Raw genomic sequence first — 21,337 nt, 5'->3', positions numbered from 1 at the left:
AGTGTGGACCAGCTTGCTGCTCGTGTGCAAAGCATACAAGATTTTGTTACCAGTAGTTCTATGTCTGAACCTAAAATACCTATTCCTGAACTGTTTTCTGGAGACCGATTTAAGTTTAGGAATTTCAGGGATAATTGTAAATTGTTTCTATCTCTGAGACCCCGTTCATCTGGAGACTCAGCTCAGCAAGTTAAAATTGTTATCTCTTTTTTACGGGGCGACCCTCAGGATTGGGCTTTCTCGCTAGCACCAGGAGATCCGGCATTGGCAAATATTGATGCGTTTTTTCTGGCGCTCGGATTGCTGTACGAGGAACCCAATCTTGAGGTTCAGGCAGAAAAAGCCTTGCTGGCTATTTCTCAGGGCCAGGATGAAGCTGAAGTGTATTGCCAAAAATTTCGGAAATGGTCCGTGCTTACTCAGTGGAATGAGTGTGCTCTGGCCGCAAATTTCAGAAATGGCCTTTCTGAAGCCATTAAGAATGTGATGGTGGGTTTCTCCATTCCTACAAGTCTGAATGATTCCATGGCGCTGGCTATTCAAATTGACCGACGTTTGCGGGAGCGCAAAACCGCTAATCCTCTGGTAGTGTTGTCTAAACAAGCACCTGATTTGATGCAATGTGATAGAATTCAGACCAGAAATGAGCGGAAAAATCATAGACGTCAGAATGGGTTGTGTTTTTACTGTGGTGATTCTACACATGTTATATCAGCATGCTCTAAACGCCTAACAAGGGTTGTTAGTCCTGTCGCCATTGGTAATTTGCAACCTAAATTTATTTTGTCTGTGACTTTAATTTGCTCATTATCCTCTTACCCTGTTATGGCGTTTGTGGATTCAGGTGCTGCCCTGAGTCTTATGGATCTGTCATTTGCCAAGCGCTGTGGTTTTGTTCTTGAGCCGTTGGTTAATCCTATCCCTCTGAGGGGTATTGATGCTACGCCATTGGCGGAAAATAAACCGCAGTTTTGGACACAGGTAACCATGTGCATGACTCCTGAACATCGGGAGGTGATTCGTTTTCTTGTTCTGCATAAGATGCATGATTTGGTCGTTTTGGGTTTGCCATGGTTACAGACTCATAATCCAGTCTTGGATTGGAAGGCAATGTCTGTGTCAAGTTGGGGCTGTCAGGGTATTCATGGTGATTCCCCGCCGGTGTCTATTGCTTCCTCTACTCCTTCGGAAGTTCCTGAGTATTTGTCTGATTATCAGGATGTGTTCAGCGAGTACAGGTCCAGTGCTTTGCCTCCTCATAGGGACTGTGACTGTGCCATAGATTTGATTCCAGGTAGCAAATTTCCTAAAGGAAGACTATTTAATCTGTCTGTACCTGAGCATACCGCAATGCGTTCGTATATCAAGGAATCTCTGGAGAAGGGACATATCCGTCCTTCCTCTTCCCCTCTTGGTGCGGGATTCTTTTTTGTGGCCAAGAAGGACGGATCTTTGAGACCTTGTATTGACTATCGGCTTTTGAATAAAATCACTGTTAAATTTCAGTATCCTTTGCCTCTGTTGTCAGACTTGTTTGTCCGAATTAAAGGTGCCAAGTGGTTCACCAAGATAGATCTTCGTGGTGCGTACAACCTTGTGCGCATTAAGCGAGGAGATGAATGGAAAACCGCATTTAATACGCCCGAAGGTCATTTTGAGTACTTGGTGATGCCTTTTGGGCTCTCTAATGCTCCTTCAGTGTTTCAGTCCTTTATGCATGATATTTTCCGGAAGTATCTGGATAGATTTATGATCGTTTATCTGGATGATATTCCGTTTTTTTCTGATGACTGGGACTCGCATGTGGAGCAGGTCAGGATGGTGTTTCAGGTTTTGCGTGAGAATGCTTTATTTGTTAAGGGCTCAAAGTGTCTCTTTGGAGTACAGAAGGTTCCCTTTTGGGGTTTATTTTTTCCCCTTCTGCGGTGGAGATGGACCCAGTCAAGGTCCGAGCTATTCATGATTGGACTCAACCCACGTCAGTTAAGAGTCTTCAGAAGTTCTTGGGTTTTGCTAACTTCTACCGTCGTTTTATTGCTAATTTTTCTAGCATTGTTAAACCTTTGACGGATATGACCAAGAAAGGTTCTGATGTTGCTAACTGGGCTCCTGCAGCCGTGGAGGCTTTCCAGGAGTTGAAGCGCCGGTTTACTTCGGCGCCTGTTTTGTGCCAGCCTGATGTCTCACTTCCCTTTCAGGTTGAAGTGGATGCTTCTGAGATTGGGGCAGGGGCCGTTTTGTCGCAGAGAGGCCCTGGTTGCTCTGTGATGAGACCTTGTGCCTTTTTCTCGAGGAAGTTTTCGCCTGCTGAGCGGAATTATGATGTTGGCAATCGGGAGTTGCTGGCCATGAAGTGGGCATTTGAGAAGTGGCGTCATTGGCTCGAGGGTGCTAAGCATCGTGTGGTGGTCTTGACTGATCACAAAAATTTGATGTATCTCGAGTCTGCTAAACGCCTGAATCCTAGACAGGCCCGCTGGTCATTGTTTTTCTCCCGTTTTGACTTTGTGGTCTCGTATTTACCAGGTTCAAAGAATGTGAAGGCTGATGCTCTTTCAAGGAGCTTTGTGCCTGACTCTCCGGGAGTCGCAGAACCGGTTGGTATTCTTAAAGAGGGAGTTATCTTGTCAGCCATTTCTCCGGATTTGCGACGTGTGTTGCAGAGATTTCAGGCTGGTAGACCTGATTCTTGTCCACCTGACAGACTGTTTGTTCCTGATAAGTGGACCAGCAGAGTCATTTCCGAGGTTCATTCCTCGGTGTTGGCAGGGCATCCGGGAATTTTTGGCACCAGAGATCTGGTGGCTAGGTCCTTTTGGTGGCCTTCCTTGTCACGGGATGTGCGGTCATTTGTGCAGTCCTGTGGGACTTGTGCTCGAGCTAAGCCTTGCTGTTCTCGTGCCAGCGGGTTGCTCTGGCCCTTGCCTGTCCCGAAGAGGCCTTGGACACACATTTCCATGGATTTCATTTCAGATCTCCCGGTGTCTCAGGGCATGTCTGTCATCTGGGTGGTATGTGATCGCTTTTCTAAGATGGTCCATTTGGTGCCTTTGCCTAAGCTGCCTTCCTCTTTCGATCTGGTTCCTGTGTTCTTTCAGAATGTGGTTCGTTTACACGGCATTCCTGAGAATATTGTGTCTGACAGAGGATCCCAGTTTGTTTCCAGGTTCTGGCGATCCTTTTGTGCTAGGATGGGCATTGAGTTGTCGTTTTCGTCTGCCTTTCATCCTCAGACTAATGGACAAACGGAGTGAACTAATCAGACTCTGGAGGCTTATTTGAGGTGTTTTGTTTCTGCGGATCAGGATGATTGGGTGACCTTCTTGCCGTTGGCTGAGTTTGCCCTTAATAATCGGGCTAGTTCTGCTACATTGGTTTCGCCATTTTTTTGTAACTCTGGTTTCCATCCTCGTCTTTCCTCGGGCCATGTGGAGCCTTCTGACTGTCCTGGGGTAGATTCTGTGGTGGATAGGTTGCAGCAGATCTGGAATCATGTGGTGGACAACTTGAAGTTGTCACAAGAGAAGGCTCAGCGTTTTGCCAACCGCCGCCGCGGTGTGGGTCCCCGACTTCGTGTTGGGGATTTGGTATGGCTGTCTTCTCGATTTGTTCCTATGAAGGTCTCCTCTCCTAAATTTAAGCCTCGCTTCATCGGTCCTTACAAGATATTGGAAATCCTTAATCCTGTGTCATTTCGCTTGGATCTTCCGGTGTCGTTTGCCATTCACAACGTGTTCCATAGGTTTTTGTTGCGGCGGTACGTTGTACCTGTGGTTCCTTCTGTTGAGCCTCCTGCTCCGGTGTTGGTTGAGGGCGAGTTGGAGTACGTGGTGGAGAAGATCTTGGATTCTCGTCTCTCCAGGCGGAGGCTTCAGTATCTGGTCAAGTGGAAGGGCTATGGTCAGGAGGATAATTCCTGGGTGGTTGCCTCTGATGTGCATGCGGCCGATTAATTTCGTGCCTTTCACGCTGCTCATCCTGATCGTCCTGGTGGTCTTGGTGAGAGTTCGGTGACCCCTCCTTAAGGGGGGGTACTGTTGTGAATTAGACTTTTTGGCTCCCTCTTGTGGTCACTAGTGATATGACTCTGGGATTGTCTTTCTTCAGTTTGGCACTCACCTGGGTCGTTAGTCCAGGGGTGTCGCTATATAAACTTCCTGGATCCTTAGTCCAGTGCCTGGCATCGTTGTAATCAGATCCTTCTGTTGCTCCTGTCTGCTGGTCCTGGCAGATTGTCCCACATTGTGACTGAGATAGGGGATACATATTAAATAGAGATGTACACTGACTGTTGATGACCGAGTGATGGCCCTCTGAAAACTTGAATTGAGGCCCACAACTACTACAGTCGTCCAGCGTAGATGTTTGTGAAGGGAGGCCCTTGTCATGGTATCTACCTGCATCTATGGCACAGTCCCGAGGAGTAATTTTTTGCAATACGATGCACATTCTGCACTCGACCAAGTAGTTCAGTATCAAGAAGTCTTCTCTTCCAATATAATCTGGGGAATATTGTAAATACTACAACCCATCCTGGAAGGGGGGAGCCATATATCCTTTGCCCATTGACTTGCTAAAGAGATATAATTGAGCTCGTCATCCAGTTGACTAGTGCAGATTTATTTTTCCGGTTCACAGATTTCACCCAAACCTGTGGATCGCAGGCCGCATTCACTGCTACATTCTAATACTCCATGTCTCTTGCCCTTTTTCCATGTAGTCTCTGCCCTTAAATGAGTTCAATAATAGAGTGAGGGATATAATATGAATAAGTGAGGGCACTCTCAAATGACACGAGAGGGCCCTCCAAAATGTATAGAGGAGGGCACTTCTAAATGTATGTTATAGGGCTACATGAGGGCTCTCACTAAACTCAGGTTTCATGCCTACTGCAGGCCCTCTGTACATTAGAATTTAGGGCCGAAGAATCACATGGAGGTGGAGGAAAGGGGGGAGGAGGAAGGTGAAGCCCAACGCTACAATGGGTAAATTGTAAACTGCTATGGAATATGTATTCCACTATCTGAGTGTCAATGAGGGAGGGACCGCCCAAATGTCTAAGTTAGAGCCGTCCCTCCAAAACGTATGTTACAGGGCCCCCTCTGGGCCCTCACCAAACTCAGGTTTCTTGCCTACTGCAGGCCCTCTGAACATTTGAATTTAGGGCCAAAGAATCTCATGGAGATGGACGAAGGGGGAGGAGGAGGGTGAAGCCCATCGTTACAATGGGCACATTGTAAACTTCTATGGAATATGTATTCCACTACCTGAGTGTCAATGAGGGAGGGACCACCCAAATGTATAAATAACAGCAGTCTCTCCAAAACGCATGTTACAGGGCCACCTCATCGGCACCCATGTCACATGACGGTGGGTCGCCGGTGGGTTGGCATGACAACCAGCGGTCTCCAGCAGACCTCTATGTTTGTCACTGCCGGATTGCTATGAGCGCCGCCAAAAGTAAAGAACAAAAAAGTTTTTAAAAAATATAAAAAAATATAAAAGTTCAAATCACCCCCCTTTCACCACATTCGAAATAAAACAATGAAAAAAAAATCAATTCACAATTGCCTAATTAATATTTTTAAAAAATAACCTGATTGCTAAAAGGTGTAACGAGAAAAAAGTAAAAACGCCAGAACTAGGTTTTTTTGCTCGCCATAACATTGCATTGAAATGCAAAAATGGACAATCAAAAATTCCTATCTGTATCAAAATGGTATCATTAAAAATGTCAGCTCGGCGCACAAAAAATAAGTCCTCACCCAACCTGAGATCACAAAAAATGGAGACGCTATGTGTACTGAAATATGGCACAATTTTTTTTGTTTTTTAACAAAGTTTGGAATTGTTTTTCACCACGTAGATAAAAAAGAACCTAGACATGTTTGGTGTCTATGAATTTGTAATGACCTGGAGAATCATAATCGCTGGTCAGTTTTAGCATTTAGTGAACATAGTAAACAAGCAAAACAAAAAACTATTTTTGCAAATTCACAGCACTTGAAATTTTTTTCCCGTTTTTCAGTACACGATATGGTAAAACGAATGGTGTCATTCAAAAGTATATCTCATCCCGCAAAATAACACACATGGCCATATTTACTTAAAAATAAAAAAGTTATGGCTCTGGGAAGAAGGGGAGCAAAATACGAAAATGCAAAAACGAAAATACCTCCGGGTGTCAAGGGGTTAAAGCCACTTAATTAAATTCCAGCTAGGGTTTATCTCCTTGGTGTTTCTGTTATTACGGTGTTACGTTATACTTTATTTTATATTTTGTGGTGTTCTTTACTCACTCTGGGTTCTTTTTTTTTTTCTTCACACTTTCCCTTTTATAGGTAATTTACTCTCTGCACTGCCTTCCAATTCTTTAGAAGGAACGTGAAGTGCTTGACGGCCTTTCAGGGAGCATAAGGCCTGTCCCACACGTCCAGATAATTCCGGTACCGGAAAAAATCGGTACCGGAGTTATCCGTGTCCGTGTGTCCGTGAGCTCACGTAGACCATCCGTGTGGCAGACGTGCGGCAGCCGTGTGCCGCCTGGGTACCACACGGACCGTGCAGGAGAGACAGCGCTACAGTAAGCGCTGTCCCCCCAGCATGGTGCTGAAGCCGCCATTCATCCGTTCTCTCCAGCGCTCGCTGGGGAGAAGGGATGAAAAATCTTTTTTTAATTTGTTTTTTTTGTGTTTAAAATAAACTTTAGGGCATCCTCCCCCCTCCCACCCCCTGTGCGCCTGGCCGCCGGCATTAAAATACTCACCCGCCTCCCTCGACGCTTGCTCTCTGCCCCGCAGCTTCTCCTGTATGAGCGGTCACGTGGTGCCGCCCATTACAGTTGATGAATATGCACCCATAGGGGTGGAGCCGCATATTCATTTCTGTAATAGGCGGCCCCACGTGACCGCATACAGTAGAAGCTGCGGCCAGGACTGGACACTGCGAGGGAGGCGGGTGAGTATTTTAATAACAGCGGGCGGGCGCACAGGGGGTGGGAGGGGGTTGGGGACATGGGTCTTTTATGTTAAACATGAGAAACACACAAAAAAAAGGATTATTCATATCTTCTCTACAGCAAACGCTGCTGCAGAGAAGATATGAATGGTGGCTTCAGCACCATGTGGGGGGGACAGCGCTTACTGTAGCGCTGTCTCCTGCACGGCACACGGACTGCACACGGACAACGTCCGTGTGCGGTACGTGTTTTACACGGACCCATTGACTTTAATGGGTCCGTGTAATCCGTGCGCTCCCACGAACACTGACATGTCTCCGTGTTTGGCACACGGAGACACGGTCTGCAAAAAATCAATGACATCTGCACAGATACATTGATTTCAATGTGTCTACGTGTGTCAGTGGCTCCGGTACATGAGGAAACTGTCACCTCACGTACCGGAGCCACTGACGTGTGAAACCGGCCTAAGTCCAAGTTGCCATCTTCTAGTCTGTGATTTGGGCCCCCTACTCATGCAGTAACCATTAGTGACTGTGGGTCAGGATCTCTAGTCTGTACAGGAACAGACAGGGTCTAGCATAACAGCTAAATTGTAAAGGGGCTCTACAGGCTCTATGTGGAGGGTGCTAAAGTAATTGTTTAGCTCAAATCTAATGACCAAACCTTAACAACACCAGTTTTCAGCATTTTTCTGGGATACATAACCACAATTTTCACTTAGGATGCCTTCTGCAGGCTTCATCCTGTTGTCACATAGCTGTCTGTAATTTTATACCATTCACATCAGTAATCTTCCTTTTCGGTATTCATGCAAAAGTGGAAATCTAGACTCTTAAAACGCTATGCATAAAATCATCCATGGCTTCATATCTGTGCTCTTAATAAATGCATAAGCATTTCTTAGTTTGCCCTTGAGTTCTTTGTGTTTGCTTTTTTCTACTGCATTTTGTATTTAAATTGTAAAGTAAAAAAATGAAGGACGTGTGTTCATTGTGATCTGCAGTCTGAATGGATTTCTTTTTGGTTTATGTCATTCAATATAATCGACCTGAGGACATCATATTGCTGTTTTGTGTCAAAATTGCATACAGGCATGATTACTGTCTACAGATTATATGGTTAGCGCAATTTTCTGCAAAATCTGCTTGTAGATTTAAGTAAAAAATACTAAATTACAACACAAATTAGACTTTATGGCTTGAAGCATACAGAGAAACATATGTCTATCCTCATCCCTGTACTTTGTTATACCGGTACTTCTTTTTACTAATTTGCTGCAGCAATAAATTACTGCTTCTTCAAATGGTCAGAAGGCAGCCCTGACTGTCAAATATCACTTCGGGTAGGATGGTTTGGTGTCCAGATAATATTTACAGAAGATTCACGTGTGAGATGCAAGCTATGGGTCACACGAGCGATGATTCTCTCACGCCAGGGAATAGGTCCGATTATGCTAATGACACTCGGCACAACTTTGATCAGAGTTTGATCAGAGTGTCATCTTAGTGTGATCTGATCCTCTTGCAGGTGAGAATTGTATCACAGGTGTGGAGAAGATGGAGAACTTATTTTTTCTTATCTATTGTTTAAGTCCACGGATTTCAGACAATGAAATTTGCATGAGAAAAAAAACAGCAGATCTGCACTACCCCATAGTGAAACCAAGAGAAGAGGAGTATAAGTTGGTACACGTGCAACGTGCAGGAGCATGTTCACACTGGCCATTAAAAAGAGAAAACCTAATATTGAAAAAAAAATGAACATATAACCTGCTATTAGCAAGTAAAAAGCAATAGTGCATATAAATAACAAAGGGTACTTAGTAAACACTGTTTTTGATTTAAAAAAATGCATAAAAGCAATCCCACCATGTGCACCCAATCAGGACAGTCCTAACCTCTAGTATTAAAACTTTACCATGTGTCAAAAATTACCTCGATGTGAATAACGGCCAAGCAGGACCCGACTATGGACACACAGCCATGGGAAATTATATAAGCATAATGCCAAGCTCAAAGAAAGAGAGGCCTCGTCCTCACTTGCATTGAGTGCAAGAAACTAAAGCAAAACCAAAAGAAATGAACTTAAGTATAAGATGGTATACTGTTGTGAATCTGCTTTTGGGCTCCTTCTGGTGGTGGCTAGTGGTACTGGTGACTCGGGTCTGTTTTCTTTCTCAGTTCACCTGTTTTCATCAGTAGTGGGGTGTTCCTATTTAATCCTGCTCTTCAGTCATTGCCTTGCCGGCCATCAATGTAACCAGAGCTTTTCTGTTACATGTTCCTGCTCCTAGACTACTGATCAGCTAAGTTGGACTCTTAGTCCTAAGTTTGTTTGCATTTTTTGTTCCAGTTTACAGTTATATCATTCTCTGTAGCTGGAAGCTCTTGTGGGCTGAAATTGCCACTCCGGTGTCATGAGTTGACACATGAGTCTTAAAGTAATTTCAGGATGGTATTTTAAAAGGGTTTTCAGCTGACCGTGCAGTTCCCTTTTGTATCTTTCTGCTATCTAGTAAGCGGACCTCGCTTTGCTGAACCTACCTTCATACTGCGTATGTCTTTTCCTCTGAACTCACCGTCAATATATGTGGGGGGCTTCTGTCTCCTTTTTGGGGGAATTTCCCTAGAGGTAAGCCAGGTCTGTTTTTTCCTCTACTAGGGTAAGTTAGTTCTCCGGCTGGCGAGAGACGTCTAGGGATAAAACTTAGGCACGCCCCCCGGCCACTATTAGTTGTGTGGTAGGTTTAGCTCACGGTCAGCTCGAGATTCCATCACCCAAGAGCTCGTCCGTTATTTATGTGTCCTGACATTCCCCTGCCATTGGGAACCATGACAGTATGGCCGGCCCAGTGTTAAAACTGTTGGCAGAAGAAAGGAGAGAAAAAGAAGTCTGCAAATTTTTTTTTTTTTTGGTGCTTGCTCTATAGTTGAATCAGTTGCATTTCAGCTCTAATTGCAGTCTTTGTCTCCCTCTCCTTCTAACCCTTGAATGGCTCTGATCTCACCTGCTTAAAATGGATCCTCAGAGTTTGGCTACAGGTTTGAATAATCTTGCCACAAAAGTTCAAAATTTACAGGATTTTGTTATACATGCTCCTATATCTGAACCTAGAATTCCTATACCAGAGTTTTTCTCCGGAGATAGATCTCGTTTTCTGAATTTCAAATATAATTGTAAATTATTTCTTTCTCTGAGACCTTGCTCCGCTGGAGATCCCGCACAGCAGGTTAAGATTGTAATTTCCTTGCTGCGAGGTGACCCTCAAGATTGGGCATTTGCATTGGCACCAGGGGATCCTGCGTTGCTCAATGTGGATGCATTTTTTCTGGCTTTGGGGTTGCTTTATGAGGAACCTAATTTAGAGATTCAGGCTGAAAAAGCCTTGATGGCCCTATCTCAAGGGCAAGATGAAGCTGAAATATACTGCCAAAAATTTCGTAAATGGTCTGTGCTTACTCAGTGGAATGAGTGCGCTTTGGCGGCGAATTTCAGAGAGGGTCTCTCTGATGCCATTAAGGATGTTATGGTGGGGTTCCCTGCGCCTACAGGTCTGAATGAGTCCATGACAATGGCTATTCAGATTGATCGGCGTTTGCGGAAGCGTAAACCTGTGCACCATTTGGCGGTGTATTCTGAGAAAGCGCCAGAGAATATGCAATGTGATAGAATTCTGTCCAGAAGCGAACGGCAGAATTTTAGGCGAAAAAATGGGTTGTGCTTCTATTGTGGTGATTCAACTCATGTTATATCAGCATGCTCTAGACGCACAAAGAAGGTTGATAAGTCTGTTTCAATTGGCACTTTACAGTCTAAGTTTATTCTATCTGTGACCTTGATTTGTTCATTATCGTCAATTACCGCGGACGCCTATGTCGACTCTGGCGCCGCTTTGAGTCTTATGGATTGGTCCTTTGCCAGGCGCTGTGGGTTTAATTTAGAGCCTCTGGAAGTCCCTATACCTCTGAAGGGTATTGATTCTACGCCATTGGCTAGTAATAAACCACAATACTTGACACAAGTGACTATGCGTATGACTCCAGACCATCAGGAGGTGATTCGCTTCCTTGTGTTGTACAATCTACATGATGTTTTGGTGCTCGGATTGCCATGGTTACAATCTCATAACCCAGTCCTTGACTGGAAAGCAATGTCTGTGTTAAGCTGGGGATGTCAGGGGGCTCATGGGGACGTACCTTTGGTTTCCATTTCATCATCTATTCCCTCTGAGATTCCGGCATTTTTGTCTGATTATCGTGATGTTTTTGAGGAGCCTAAGCTTGGTTCACTCCCTCCTCACAGAGATTGTGATTGTACCATAGATCTGATTCCAGGCAGTAAATTTCCAAAGGGTCGTTTGTTTAATTTATCCGTACCTGAACATGTTGCTATGCGAGAGTATATTAAGGAGTCTCTGGAAAAGGGACATATTCGTCCTTCTTCATCTCCCTTAGGAGCCGGTTTTTTCTTTGTATCTAAAAAAGATGGCTCTTTGAGGCCGTGTATTGATTATCGACTCTTGAATAAAATTACAGTCAAATATCAGTATCCTTTGCCACTGCTGACTGATTTGTTTGCTCGAATAAAGGGGGCTAAGTGGTTCTCTAAGATTGATCTTCGTGGGGCGTATAATTTGGTGCGAATTAAGCAGGGGGATGAGTGGAAAACCGCATTTAATACGCCCGAGGGCCATTTTGAGTATTTAGTAATGCCTTTTGGTCTTTCAAATGCCCCTTCAGTCTTTCAGTCCTTTATACATAACATTTTCCGTGAATATTTGGATAAATTTATGATTGTGTATCTGGATGATATTTTGATTTTTTCGGATGACTGGGACTCTCATGTCCAACAAGTCAGGAGGGTTTTTCAGGTTTTGCGGGCTAATTCCTTGTGTGTGAAGGGTTCTTAGTATATTTGTTGGGGACCTGGTGTGGTTGTCTTCCCGTTTTGTCCCTATGAGGGTTTCTTCTCCTAAGTTTAAGCCTCGGTTCATCGGTCCTTATAGGATTTTGGAGATTCTTAACCCTGTATCCTTTCGTTTAGACCTTCCGGCATCTTTCGCTATCCATAATGTCTTCCATCGGTCGTTGTTGCGGAGGTATGAGGTGCCGGTTGTTCCTTCTACCGAGCCTCCTGCTCCTGTGCTGGTTGAGGGTGAATTGGAGTATGTTGTAGAGAAAATCTTGGACTCCCGTATTTCCAGACGGAGACTACAATATCTGGTTAAGTGGAAGGGCTATGGTCAAGAAGATAATTCTTGGGTAACTGCTTCTGATGTTCACGCCTCTGATTTGGTTCGTGCCTTTCATAGGGCTCATCCGGATCGCCCTGGTGGTTCTTGTGAGGGTTCGGTGCCCCCTCCTTGAGGGGGGGGTACTGTTGTGAATCTGCTTTTGGGCTCCTTCTGGTGGTGGCTAGTGGTACTGGTGACTCGGGTCTGTTTTCTTTCTCAGTTCCCCTGTTTTCATCAGTAGTGGGGTGTTCCTATTTAATCCTGCTCTTCAGTCATTGCCTTGCCGGCCATCAATGTAACCAGAGCTTTTCTGTTACATGTTCCTGCTCCTAGACTACTGATCAGCTAAGTTGGACTCTTAGTCCTAAGTTTGTTTGCATTTTTTGTTCCAGTTTACAGTTATATCATTCTCTGTAGCTGGAAGCTCTTGTGGGCTGAAATTGCCACTCCGGTGTCATGAGTTGACACATGAGTCTTAAAGTAATTTCAGGATGGTATTTTAAAAGGGTTTTCAGCTGACCGTGCAGTTCCCTTTTGTATCTTTCTGCTATCTAGTAAGCGGACCTCGCTTTGCTGAACCTACCTTCATACTGCGTATGTCTTTTCCTCTGAACTCACCGTCAATATATGTGGGGGGCTTCTGTCTCCTTTTTGGGGGAATTTCCCTAGAGGTAAGCCAGGTCTGTTTTTTCCTCTACTAGGGTAAGTTAGTTCTCCGGCTGGCGAGAGACGTCTAGGGATAAAACTTAGGCACGCCCCCCGGCCACTATTAGTTGTGTGGTAGGTTTAGCTCACGGTCAGCTCGAGATTCCATCACCCAAGAGCTCGTCCGTTATTTATGTGTCCTGACATTCCCCTGCCATTGGGAACCATGACAGTATACACGCCACATGTAGGAGAATGCTCACAATGGCCATTAAACAGACAAAACCTAAGAAAGAAACAAATGAACATATACCCTGCTGTAAGTCAGTAAAAAGCAATAGCGCATATAAATAACTTAAGCTACTTATTAAACACTGTTTTGATTTTAAAAAATTTGTAAAAGCCAGCTCACCAGCACCAAGATATAGCCAATCGGGATAGTCCTAACATCTACTATTGAAACCTTACCATATGTCAAAAATGGCCTCATTGTAAATGAGGGCCGAGTAGGACTGTGGTTCAACCATGGACACCCAGCCATGGGAAGCTGTAATCATGATGAGAAAAATATAGCGGATCTGCACTGCACCATAGGATAAGATTGGTTCAAGTGCTATTCGATAAAACATTGGCTATCACTCGGTCTTGTTATACGCTCATGTGAGCGAGCCCTGCTTGTCTGACAACATTTTCTAAATAAAAAAAGACTTCACCTGTTTATGCTAAATGGTGGGTGTCCTTTGTACTAGCAAAATGCAGGCACACTGTGTCATTAGCCCTTCTTTCCCTTCAGTACTTTTTTGGGAAGGAATATCAAACTATCATGCCCTACCCTATGAGTGAACACAGAAGAGGGCCCCTGTGCAAAAACAATATATGGGACACTTGCAGTCCAATAGTTTATCATGATGCACAATTTCACTTATTGTAGAGGTTGAAAATGGCCCCCTTAATTCTTGGCCTCTGTGCTACTGCACAGTTAGCACAAATGGTATTTCTGCTCCTGCCCTACCTCGATTGGTTACCAGCAACGACAAGTGATTTTCTTTATCTCTGCCTACATATATTCCCTATACATAACACACTTTGCCTTGCTAGGGCTCTCCTGCAAGTTGCTTACTTCTGCTTGATTGAATTCACTGGATTCTGCAATGAGGTTCACATACTTGCCGTGGGCTATGCTCAACTGCTATGACTCCAAATCGAAGTACCTGCCTCACTAGATTGTGCACTACTGATTAATGTCTTACATGGTAAGGTAAATCACCAAAACTCTGGTTCTGAATAAGAAGCTGTTACGCAACATGGGCAGATGACATTGGTGCTACAGGGTGACACAGATGGAATATCAGAGGCTATCGTGACTGTGCGAGGGAGGGACAGGGTGGTAGTCGTGGCTGAGGTAAAAGTCTCTTGCAAACCCTGACCTCCCGTCACATACAAATCACAGGTCTCCGTTCCGTTACCTGTCACGTTCTCCAGCTCCCTCTCAGGGCTTGCTGCACTGCACTGCACGTACTGCTCAGACAATGAAGAAAAAACAGAGTCACAATCCAGTTCAACGCCTGAACTATTAACGTTACTGCTTCTGGTACACAGTGAATACATATTTTGTCCATCATCAGCATCAGGGTGGACATTAGGCAATTTCTCCTCTGTCCCTGTCTTCCCTTCTCTGTTACTAAGCACGCTTCCAGGACAGACTGGGTTCTCTGGTCTCTCAGCATCATCTCTGCTCAGTCCTGCTTCAGTAGGGGAGCCTCTAAACTGTTTCGCTCCGGTTTCGAGTACATCCACCCACGTAACAAGCTGCCACATTCTGAGTGACCTGCCCGTACTGCTTAATCTTCTTCTGGCAACTGCATATCCACTTATTCTGCACTGACAGCACTTCTCCTGGTATTACCCCCTGATGAGGCCCTGACCCAGAATACTGTATGACCGGGCTATTATCTTCAACCTTACGGAGCTAATTGCCCTGTCAGGGCACTCCCGCCCAACTGATTCAAATTCCAGATGTTTCCCAGGTTAACGGCCGTTAGCTCCTCCCACTTAACTATTTACAAGCTGAGTTTCATTCCCCCCCCTTCTAGTGGGCCAACTAGGGTACTACGCCCTCCCTAATAAATATTAGAAACAATACAATATTTAAAAGCATAAATAAAACATAAAATATACATAACAAATTTCATGGCTTTAGTCAACCCCCTTACAACTGGACAGTAACAGGAGCCTTTGAAGCAGAGGTGTAAGGTATATAGCAACGTTGACTCAGTTAATCACAGAGTACAGACAAAACTGACAGTGACAACAGTATGGAAGAGTTGACTCATCAGCAGAGCTGATTTTGTCAGTCAAGACAGAACTGACAGTGTTACAGCACAGTTGACTCCAGGCAGTGTTAAATTTGTCAGGTGGTTGGTGCAAAGCTGTCATTGGGAAGCAGTTAGGGCCAGACTGGCCATCTAGCAATTCTGGCAAATTCCAGAAGGGCCTGTTTGGTTATGGGCCGCCTCGCCTGCTACATTGTTAACAGAATCGGTGTTCTCAAGACACCCATACTGTTATAAGTTTTGATGGAGCACAAAGTCACTGACTCAGTCGCTTACCCCAGAAGGCCACGGATATTATTAGAAATATTGGTTTTGTACTAAATCTTCCTTTCCTCCATCCAGGGTAATAATAATATACCCCATCTAGTGTTTGGGTATGGGGACAGCATGTGCCTGTGTGATTTCAAATGCCAGCACTGAATTTCAGCCCCAGTCCATACCTGGAAGCAGTCCTAAGTAGTGACGTGGACACCAACTTCCTAAATACTCAAAACACCTTATCAAAAAATTGAGACTTTGTATAAAAACATCCAATTTTTCTACATTGAAAAAAATGACACAATAGAAAACATAAAGACTGTGAGATGGTGCAAAAAAAAAAAAAGATTTCATGACTAGACCATACATACATAATTGAAACAAAATAGCAATCTTCATAAGACACAGTTTTTTAAAAAATAATTCAAAATCACATCTGCTCATACAGAGTCATGATTATGGGTCTGAGACTATCAGCCAGACAATGGAAAAAAGATCCCAAGAAAGAAGATATATTTTTGGCTAATGGGATAGCTTACAAAAAGCTAACAAAATAATTAGTTAATAGCCAATAAAGTGCTACGTGGGTAACAAGGACATGGAGCCATATGTAATAAATAACATCAAGTAAGACAATAAAATGATTAATAACAGTGATCTTTTATATGCACTATTACATTTCCAGCCATAGTACAGAAGACCTTTTCAACGTTATGTTGCCACCTAGTGGTGATAATTAGAAAAAAGCAGACTTATTTGTCAAGAATCCTTCTTGAACAATTAGAGGCATAATTAGATCTTGCTTTAGCATATGGCATAGAATATTAGCCATGGACTCACATGATACCCCAAAAATTATTATTTTGGGAAAGTATTTGCAACAGCACATGTGATAAAAAAAAATGTGAAATTATACACTACCATAAAAAGTGCTAAGTGCAAACAAATACAGATTTTGAGGAAACTCCATCACATGTGCTGTGCAGTATCCGCAAGTACCATATCCATATTTTACAACTAGGCATCAATATTTGCCACTATTAAAAACAGGTCAGCCATGTTCTAAGACCCCCCCTCTTCAGAAGAATGCAACAGAAAACGTGCGAAAGGGAGTCTTAGAACATGGAACTGGATGAGTTTTGTCTCCAGCCATGGTTCCCAACCAAATTTTGAAAGTATACTGTAAATATCATTCAGCAGTTGTGTAATCAGGCGTTGATTTACACTGCTTGTGCTTGTTGTTTGGGCAACATGAATCAGTTGACAGGTTCCCTTTAAAGGGGTATTCCCATCTCCAAGATCCTTTCACAATATGTAGTAAGTGTAATAATCTTAATATTAGCAAATACTTCCAATTAGAAATAAAGTATAGTTTTTCTGATTCGCTTTGTCTCTTTCGTCATGTGCAAGCATTTCAGGACCTTAGGTATCCATGGTTACAAGCTACAAGTGCTTCTAACTAAATTAGAATATCATCAAAAAGTTAATTTATTTCAGTTTTTCAATACAAAAAGTGAAACTCATATATTATATATGTCATTACAAACTGAGTGATCTATTTCAAGTGTTTATTTCTGTTAATGTTGATGATTATGGCTTACAGCCATTGAAAACCCAAAAGTCATTATCTCGGTAAATTAGAATACTTTATAACACCAGCTTGAAAAATGATTTTAAAATCTGAAATGTTGGCCTACTGAAGTGTATCTTCAGTAAATGCACTCAATATTTTGTCGGGGCTCCTTTTACATCAGTTACCACATCAATGCGGTGTGGCATGGAGGCCTAGTTAGCAGCCTTCAGCTCGTCTGCATTGTTGGGTCTGGTGTCTCTCATCTTCCTCTTGACAATACCCCATAGATTCTCTATGGTGTTAAGGTCAGGCGAGTTTGCTGGCCAATCAAGCACTGTGATACTGTTGCGTTTAAACCAAGTATTGGTACTTTTGGCAGTGTCGACAAGTGCCAAGTACTGCTGGAGAATTAAATTTCTTTCTCCAAAAATCTTAACGGCAGAGGGAAGCATGAAGCTCTCTAAAACTTCCTCTAAAACTTCCTGGTAGACGGCTGTGCTGAGTTTGGTCTTGATAAAATACAGCGGACCTACACCAGCGGTGACATGGCTCCCCAAACCATCATTGATTGTGGAAACTGCACACTAGACCTTAAGCAGCTTGGATTGTGTACCTCCACTCTTCCTGCAATCACTGGCTCACTCTTGTTATCTTCACCTCAAAAACATTTCTAGAATTTTACCTTTTCTTACTTTTGACGCTAGCTGCCTGCCTGAGTGTACAGTCCCAAAGCTACAGCCTCACACCACATAAGTATAGAGTGGTATAGTATCCACTGGAATAAGCCAAACACATTTGATACTAGAGCATGGCCGTGCGGCCATGCAAATCTTTTATAGTTGCAGCTCTACAGGACCTTCCTGGTGGACCAATAGGAACTGCAACAGGGCCTGAGCATGTGACCCCCAACCTCCAATGAGAGGTCCTCCCATGGGCATGCTCAGTGTGTGAAAAGCAGGACTTAGTCCCAGAAAAGCCTGCTCGCCGCTGACCAGTGCTGGCTACAAGGGCAGAGGCTGGAAAGGCAACAGTAACCATTCATACAGTATCAGGCTGAGCCAGATGCTGGGACCGACGTCACCGCTAAGCATGTTCCACTGCGGCTGGAGGAGAATGGGAGACCGCAGCAGACATGGTTCGAGATTCCCCCTGTGCAGCGGCGGGAACTCAACACCTAACATTACCCCCCCTCCTAGGGACCCCTCCTCCTTGAGCCTCGCTACGCTCAAAGGCTGCAATGAGCAGCGGAGCCCGAATGTGCTCCATAGGTTCCCAGGTTCTGTCCTCTGACCCAGTCCACCAGATAGTACTTCTTGCCACGTATCACCTTGCACCCCAAGATAGAGTTCACCTTGTACTCATCCGTGGATGAACCCGATGTCCCGGCAGATGACTCGGAAAAGTGGGACATATAGACTGGCTTTAAGAGGGAAACATGAAAGGTGTGATACCAAGGCGCAGAGGAATAGCCAAACGGTAGACCACAGGGTTAACCTGTTCCAGAACTTTGAAAGGACCAATGTAGTGAGGCGCAAACTTAGTGGACTCAACTCGCAGCCTGATGTTACAGGCGGAGAGCCACACTAAGTCACCAGGAGCAAAAGTCGGAGCAGGGTGCCGGTGTGCATCGGCAGAAACCCTAATTCACTCCTTGGAGGCCCGAATGGCATCCTGTGTGCAGTACAAAATTTCACATGCCTCCACTGCCCAGTCTGCCACCCTGGACTAAGTGGATGACACGGGTATGGGTACAGGGACACGCGGATGCTGGCCGTAATTAAGGAGAAATGGAGTCTGCCCAGTGGAGTCGGCTATGGCATTGTTCAAAGCAAATTCTGCACAAGGTAGCAAAGATGCCCAGTCATCCTGCCTAGCAGAGACAAAATGTCGCAGGTATATCACCAGAGTCTGGTTGGCCCTCTCTACCAACCCATTCGTATCAGGATGGTATGCAGAAGAGAGATTCAGCTCAATGCTGAGTAAACGACAGAGCTCTCTCCAGAACTGTGGACCCCGGTCACTGACAATTTTGTCAGGCATGCCATGTAGACGGAAAATATGTTTAATGAACAATGCCGCCAAGGCCCATGCAGAAGGTAACCGTGGAAGCGGCACCAAGTGCACCATTTTAGAAAAATGATCGGTGACTACCCAGATAACGGCGCAGCTACGAGACTTATGTAAGCCCACCACGAAATTCATCCCGACCATCTCCCAGGGCCTGTCTGCCACCGTCAGGGGGTAAAGTAGGCCAGCAGGCTGTTGCCGAGAAGACCGATTCTTGGCGCAGGAGACACACGCCCGAATATAATCCTCGACGTCACGAGCCATATGCGGCCACCAGTATGTCCTCGCCAGAAGCTCAAATGTCCTCTTGGTCCCAAAATGTCCACCCACCCTGGACGAATGAACCCAAGAGAGAACCTCCAGTCACAAATTTGATGGTACAAAAGACTTGCCTGGGGGCACAAACACTAGTGAAACCGGAGCCACGGTTCTCAGGCTCTCAGAATGGACAATAAGCTGAGGCTCCTACTCCTCCTCCTCTGATGACACTCCGGAGCGGGAGAGAGCGTCGGCACGAATGTTCTTCTCCCCGGAGAGAAAATGGAGGGTGAAATGGAACCGGGAGAAGAACAGGGACCATCTGGCCTGGCGAGAATTTAGCCGCTGGGCTGTCTGTAAGTACACCAAATTTTTGTGATCTGTAAAAACCTGGAAGGGAAAGCGAGCCCCCTCCAGTAGATGTCTCCACTCTGAGAAAGCCAACTTCATAGCTAGCAACTCCCTGTCCCCGATGGAATAATTCCTCTCCGCTGGTGAGAAGGTCTTGGAAAACAAGAAGCAAGGATGCTTCCGACCTTGAGCATCCTTTTGGAAGAGGACTGCTCCAGCACCAACGGATGAGGCATCCACCTCCATTATAAACGGCTTATCTACATCGGGCGATGTAGGATGGGAGCGCTAGCGAAGTGTGACTTAATAGTGAGAAAGGCCTTGGAGACCTCCTCCGACCACAATTTGGGATTTGCTCCCTTCTTGGTGAGGGCAACCAAGGGAACTACCAAAGTTGAGAAGTGGGGAATGAACTGGCGATAGTAATTAATGAACCCCATAAAGCGCTGCACCGCTTTAAGAGAATGAGGTTCCTGCCAGTCCATCACAGCCTGTAGCTTGGCAGGATCCATAGCCAATCCCTGGGCAGAGATGATATAGCCAAGGAAAGGCAAGGACTCCTGCTCAAACACACACCTCTCCAACTTGGCGTAGAGGGAGTTTGCCCCTTAAGAGGTCAAAGACTTTGCAAACATCTCTCTGGTGGGAGTCAATATCTGGAGAATAGATGAGAATATCATCCAGATAGACTACGATCGAGGTGCTGAGCATATCCCGGAAGATCAAAAACATTTAAAGAAAAAAGGTACATGCATAAGAGATAGGATCACCACAAAGATTCTTTTAGCAAAAATGCAAAATATTTTATTTCCACACCGAAAACACTACACACAATTAAAAACATCTAAAAACATTCCAAAAATGGAGCATACATGATAAATCCAATGTTACAATACGGTATTCAATAATGATATAGTGTACGTATATATACAACTCCTGGCTATACATAAATTTGCACCCAGCCTATAGGCTATAAATATCTTGTGATCTTAAATACATTAAATCTATAGGGCAAGTATGACAGCAATAAAACTTAAGGGCATATATGTAAATAATACACTACAAGTAAGATAAATTTGTTTCCTTGTAGTATTGATTTCCCAGGCTTGAGCCTTATACTACATATGTGAATAGCTGGACAAAGGTAAACATGTAGAGATCCAACAAAAGGTATGCACAATACTTCACCCTAACAGTCCACTGTCGTCACCCCCTGGCCCTATGAGCAGCGATGCAGCCAGGTAGAAGGAAGAGGGACCCACGCGTTCCGACACTCAAGGTGTCTTTTTCAAGGTGAGTGTACACGATGTGGGGCAGTTCACCTATTTATGGGTATCATAATCAAGTTTTAAATCTTACCAGCTGAGAAGCGGTTGCGGCAGGCATCGCTAGCGTGTCTGAAGATGCCCCGGAATTAAAACTGAGGTCATGTCCATTAGTGCGCCTGTGCATAATCTGCGCTTCACAAGAGGTCTTGCGCTTGCGCAGTGAATAATACTCAGAGCTCCAACTCAAATGCGCTTGCGTATTGAATATATCAAATGCGCTTGCGCAGTGAATACTCCAAGCTCAATGTCAAATGCGCTTGCGCATTGCATGTATCAAGTGCGCTTGCGCAGTGAATACGCCAAACTCCATCTCAAATGCGCTTGCTTATT

The sequence above is a fragment of the Ranitomeya variabilis genome, chromosome 1 (assembly GCF_051348905.1).
Source record: "Ranitomeya variabilis isolate aRanVar5 chromosome 1, aRanVar5.hap1, whole genome shotgun sequence".
NCBI lineage: Eukaryota > Metazoa > Chordata > Amphibia > Anura > Dendrobatidae > Ranitomeya > Ranitomeya variabilis.
Note: the sequence above shows the minus strand (reverse complement) of the source record.